We start from the raw sequence: 6,000 nt of genomic DNA, 5'->3' as shown, positions 1-6,000 counted from the left end.
TCGGTATAAATAATTGAATTCTCATGTGAGATGAAGAAACTAGCATATTCTTTATTCCATATTTAAGGAAGGGATAGGTAAAAATTTTTTAAAGTTTTTTTTTTTTTTCTGAGCAAAATCAAATACCAGCTTTTTCTCAGGAGAGAAGGGCAGAGTGAACCTTCGCATAATTAAACAATCTCTAACATCCCTTTCAGTACTAACAGCATTTTGTCCTCCCCTACTCCATCCACTTGAAAGGGTGAGGGCCAGGCGCCAGACTCTCCTTGAGAAGAAATTTGGGCCCCACGCTTATCAAAAATGATAGTAATGTGACTATGACTTTTTTTTAAAAATTCTGTTTGGCTGAGAAGTAGAAAGATCAATTGTATACTGTGTCTCCATTGACAGGGGGAGACTAATATAAACTGGGGAAACTGAGAAACCAGTGGTGTGTTTCTCGCAGTGCCAGAAGGAAAGAGAGATACAATGTGGTCACTAATAATTATTTTAAAACATTAATTCTTGGGCCGTCTGGGTGGCTCGGTTGGTTAATAAGCATCTGCCTTAGGCTCAGGTCATGATTGTGGGGTCCTGGGATCGAGTCCCACATCGGGCTCCCTGCCCCTCCCCCTAGCTTATTCTCTCTCTCTCTCAAATAAATAAATACATAAAATCTTTAGCCACACTGTCCTTGGGGTGATCCGTGGTGGACGTTCTTAGGACAGCTGACCTGCTCTGGCCTGCCCTGGACCACCTCCTGTGGAAGACTGAGCTGGCCGTGTAGCCTTCTCCCATTATCTCATAACCATGACCAACAAGAATGTTAATTCACCAGCTGCTCAGCTTAACAGATTCAAGAACAAGGGGAAAGACAGTGCAGAAATGAGGTGGTGCCGAATAGCTCCTTAGCTGAGGAAAGCTAAGAAGGTTGACCAGAGGCTGAAAGGGGGAAGCATAAGCTGATTTCCTGATGACGCTCCCTCAGCGCTGCAGGAAGACCACAACAACTAGGGCACTGTAAATTGGTCTGTTGATGACATTGTCAAAGGCATACATAGCAACAAATTGGAAAGCCAGCTCCAGGCTGCTCAGGTTGCTAGGAAACTGCTTTCTAGGGAAGAACGGCCCCCCCGTAGATGCCATAATCCGGGCTGGTTAGATTCCAAAATTTGTGTCCTTCTTGGGCAGAACTGACTGTAGTCCCACTCAGCTTGAATCTGCTCGAGCTCTCACTACCATTGCTTCCGGGACATCAGAACCGACCAAGGCTGCGGTAGATGGAGGTGCTCTCCCAGCATTGATTCCTCCGTTGGCATCTTCCCATGCCCACATCGTGGAACAAGCTGTGGGGGCTCTAGGAAACACTGCCGGTGACGGTTTGGTTTTTCGAGACTTGGTTATCAAGCACAGTGCAATTGACCTGCTACTGGCTCTCCTTGCAGTTCCTGACATGTCATCTTTAGCCTACGGTTACGTACCTAACCTTACTTGGACACTTTCAAGACTTTGTGGTAACAAGAATCCTGCACCCCCGAGATGCTCTTCAGCTGATTCTTCCTACCTCACTTGGTCTCCCGCATCACGATGATCCAGAAATACTAGCAGATCCCTGCTGGGCCATTTCCTACCTTCCTGATGGTCCAAATGAATGGTCTGAAATGGTTGTGAAAACAGGAGTTGTGCCCCAGTTTGGGAAGCTTCTAGGAGCTACTGAATTGCCCATTGTGACTCCGGCCTTAAGAGCCATAGGAAATACTATCTGTGGGACAAATGAACACACCCAGGTGCAAATAGATGTGGGAGGGCTTGCTGCCTTTCCCAGCCTGCTAACAAACTGAAAAGCCAATATTGAGAAGGAAACTACATGGACAGTGTCAAACACCACAGCTGGCCACCAGGCCCAGACACAGAAAGTTGTGAATCACGGGTTAGTCCCCTTCCTTGTTGGTGTTCTCTCCGAGGCAGATTTTAAGACTCAAAATGAAGCTGTATGGGCTGCTGAGAAACTAGGTGACATGGAGACAATATAATGATGGAAGAATGAGGAGGTTTGGACCAAATGGAAGCTCTGCAAAACCACAAAAATCAGTCAGTGTACAAAGCTTCCTTAACCTTGATTGAGAAGGATTTCTCCATAGAGGAAGAGGGAGATCGGAAGGTTGTGCCAGAAACTGCCTCTGAAGGCTCTCCGTTCCAAGTTCAGGGTGGCACTCCTGGGACCTTTAACTTTTAGCTTGTACAGCTGAGGCGGAACGTGGTTTGTTGTGTGCTCTGTTTGGTAGGAGTTTGTCTTACAGTTTCTCCGCTAAGAACTCCTTTTCAATGTGGTTTGTTATTGAAGCACCTTTTACAACAAAGATCTACTTGTCCAGTTCTAGACTGTACAAACTGTACAGAGCTTCTCCTCTCAGTGGGTTTCTTATTTCTATGTTGAATCTTCTCTCTTGCAGTATTCTTAAATAGAGATTAAATTCTACCTTTTTTAAAAAAAATCTTTAAAAAAATCTTAAAAAAACCCCTCAACATTAATTCTTGTACTTATGGACACCTGCTATGTCCTTCCCATGCATGTAATTATATGTATTATTATATATTCATATGCATATAATTATGTCTTCTAGTATTAAATTATGTTGTTATAATTCTATAGTTCTTGTAATAGGCTAACAGGTGAAGGGTGTTCTTCTGATCCCAAGGTGTGGATTTGGAAACAGAGGCTGGCTCAGGTTATGCAGTTGTGAGTGGTAAGGCAGTGGTGGCAACCCAGGTGTAGGAAACTCAGCTAAGGCCAGACCCGTGTGGTTAACCCCTTGCCTCTTGTCATTGCCAGCCCTTGCTGCCAGCAGCTGGCTCGCCTGCCCACATCAGTTCTCACTGTGGCCCGGCCGTGGAATTTGTTGAGATTGTTTTTTCCGTATGCCATGATATGTTTAGTTTTGCCTCAGATGGGCGAGCGGATTAGCTTTCAAGAGAGATGGACCGTCTCTACTCTAAACACAACTAGACTTGACCTTTCTGCATCTGAAAACCCTGTGGTAGAATCCCTTCATCACCGCGCACATACCCTTTTATGGGGTTGGTTTTCTAATCTTCCTATTAGAGTGGTCAACACTGACTCAGTTTTCCTCTGGAATTAGCTATGAATAGAGATGCATTTTCAAACTTAAAAATTCTTTTTTTTTTTTAAAGATTTTATTTATTTATTTGTTTGACAGACAGAGATCACAAGCAGGTAGAGAGGCAGGCAGAGAGAGGGGGGAAACAGGCTCCCTGCCGAGCAGAGAGCCCGATGTGGGGCTTGATCCCATGACCCTGAGATCATGACCTGAGCTGAAGGCAGAGGCTTAACCCACTGAGCCACCCAGGCGCCCCTCAAACTTAAAAATTCTGACTTCCCCTGCCCCCAAAAGCACTAAAACTAGGACGGATGTCCTAAAAACACTGCCCTGCCTTCAGAGACTTAATCAATTCAGTGATACAATGCACAAAACTTGATTTTCAGAAGGAAAGGAGGAGAATGTTTGGGATGATGGGAGATGACCTCTCTGTATTTTGGTATAACAAGTGGTGAACCACCTCATTTGAGATGTCTCTGCTGGGTTCCACCAACACTGAAGTGTTCTGTACATCCACACTCAGGCTTTACCTTGGGCTTGTGTCCCTGGAGCCCCAGAGGGACTCCTCAGTTGTTTGGTTATTTTTCCCTATACTCTCCTTGGTATGCATCTTTTTTTTTTTAATTTTAATTTTTTAAAGATTTTATTTATTTATGAGAGAGAGAGAGAGAAGGGACAAGCAGACCTCATGCTGAGCAGAGCCCAATGCAAGTCTCTGTCTCAGGAACCTGAGATCATGACCTGAGCCGAAATCAAGAGTCAGATTCTTAACCGACTGAGCCACCTGGGTATGCACTTTTTAAAGAAACCATTAACATCGCCCTGTTCTTTGGTCTCCAACACTGAACTTTCTATCATCATATGGCCTGGTTCATTTACCAGATTTATTTGGTCAATATCACATTTCTTCCTTTCAAAGAAACACCATTCACCTATGTAAAGAGCTCTCTCTCTTTTTTCTTTAATCTGACTCAAATATCAGAGCCCGAAGAAAATCGGGACGTAAGTGAGGTTGCCTTTAGACCCCCTCCACCTTTCAGTTCCCTTCCCTCTTTGGCTCCACCCATTTCCAGAATGTTCTGGGGTTCTCATCCAGGCATGGTCTCCAAGGATTCTAACTGTACCTTTCTTTTCCCCCAACCACCTTCAGAACCGGCAGCCGGCTGATGCGTTCTTCAACATGAATTGGTTTGGGCTGGTATGGACTTGTGGCCTGATCTAGCTACTTCAGCCTGGGTGCCAGAGTTGGGTACGGGCACCACATGTGGACTTACCAGAGAAGGATTACACAGAGCAGGGAGGAATGCGATGGCCCATCTTCTCTTTCCCTCTTGAAGCCTGGTTGTCTTTGTAACTGCTCTTTCTGCTGTAATTACCTGTCCTACCTGAGAGCTCCCAAGACAGGGTGAAGGCCCAGGCAAAGGACTATGGGGAAGATGCCCAGGATCTTGGGCCGGGGCCAAGAACGGCAAGCCTTCAAGTCCAGAGCTAGCCCTATGGCATGACCTTTTGGGGACAGATCTTCCTTCACCAGAGTGTTCACATCATCCCAAATTTGCCATGGTGAATTATCTCCAACTGTAGGCTCTCTAAAGCAGCACAGAGACAAGCCTCCCCCCAACACGTAGCCTGCCTCCGACCACAGCTTGTCCCTTCCAAAGGTAAATGCAAGAGAAAAGTCAGTGATGTTTTAGATGGTTGTCAACTCCATTGGACAGCCTCAGTACATTTTCCTTAAAAATGTTTAAAATACAATATCAAACCTTTCTTTTCCATGCCTGGTCGGTGAGAGTGTATCGAGTCTGCCATGTTAATTTTGGCCTTTCAGAGAACATGCTGTTACTTTTAATTATAGCATCGAGACAATTCTTAGCATCCTGAAAACTCCATGAAGTTACCGTTGGCCCAAAGTCCCTCTCCCTTATTTTATTTTATTTATTTTAAAATTTTTATTTATTTATTTGACAGATCACAAGTAGGCAGAGAGGCAGGAAGAGAGAAAGAGAGAGAGAAGAGAAGCAGGCTCCCCGCTGAGCAGAGAGCCCGATGTAGGGCTCGATCCCAGGACCCTGAGATCATGACCTGAGCTGAAGGCAGAAGCTTAACCCACTGAGCCACCCAGATGCCCCTCCCACCTGGTTGTGCTTATACAACCACAGGCTGTATAAGCAGGAAGCGCGTCTTGGGACCATCGGAACCTCTCAACAGGATTCCACACTCTAAGGATCTTTTAAGTTGTCCTGTGTCTTGGACAAACATTTATTGTATCTTGAGGGGCACGTGGAGCTCCAGACATGAGGGCAAGAGAGGGCTGAGTTGTTTATTATTAAACTGACAGGAAGCAGCCCAGGCTCATTTGCTGCTGCTTTCAGCTGGGCAAAAGAGGATAAATTAATTGCTTTATAGAAACTCCTTTCTGCATTCCTTAGGAAAAAAATTTTCCATGTAAGCTAAATGATCAAACTGAGCAGTTTTGGGCTCAACAACTTTGACATTGTCCCTTGAAAGAATGAAACAATTAAAGCAACTGATTTCCTCGGAGAAAAGGCCAATTATAATAATATAGGTACTCTGCAGAAAATATTCACAGCAGACTCATCGCACGATCCTGTAATACCGCGTAATACTGGGTTTTTCCTTGCTGGGATTTCCCCACACCCCCCTGCCTTTTTTTTTTTTTCTTTAATGTTTTAGGCATACGATGTACTCACTGAGCGCACCTAGGTGATCCTTTCCCTCTCATTTCCAGAGTTATCCCAGTACCACCATTTGGGAATAAACAACGTTTAAAGGACCCAAAGGGGAAGAAAACCAATTAAAAAAAAATCGAGGACAGTTGGCTAAAAGAGTTGGCAAGATGTGTATAAATCCCAGGGAGGGGTTTCATGAAGAAGGAGAAGGT

The 6,000-nt window shown here is 44.8% G+C and overlaps 1 pseudogene; it reads left to right on the top strand.

Annotated features, from left to right (window-relative positions):
• The first annotated feature begins 789 nt into the window (after positions 1-789).
• LOC111153522 lies at positions 790-2,215 on the top strand (annotated as a pseudogene).
• The last annotated feature ends 3,785 nt before the right edge of the window (positions 2,216-6,000 follow it).

This window comes from Enhydra lutris, unplaced genomic scaffold (genome assembly GCF_002288905.1).
Source record: "Enhydra lutris kenyoni isolate GAN:26980312 unplaced genomic scaffold, ASM228890v2 scaffoldscaffold33, whole genome shotgun sequence".
Taxonomy (NCBI): Eukaryota; Metazoa; Chordata; class Mammalia; order Carnivora; family Mustelidae; genus Enhydra; species Enhydra lutris.
This window is presented reverse-complemented; position numbering and strand designations above follow the sequence as displayed.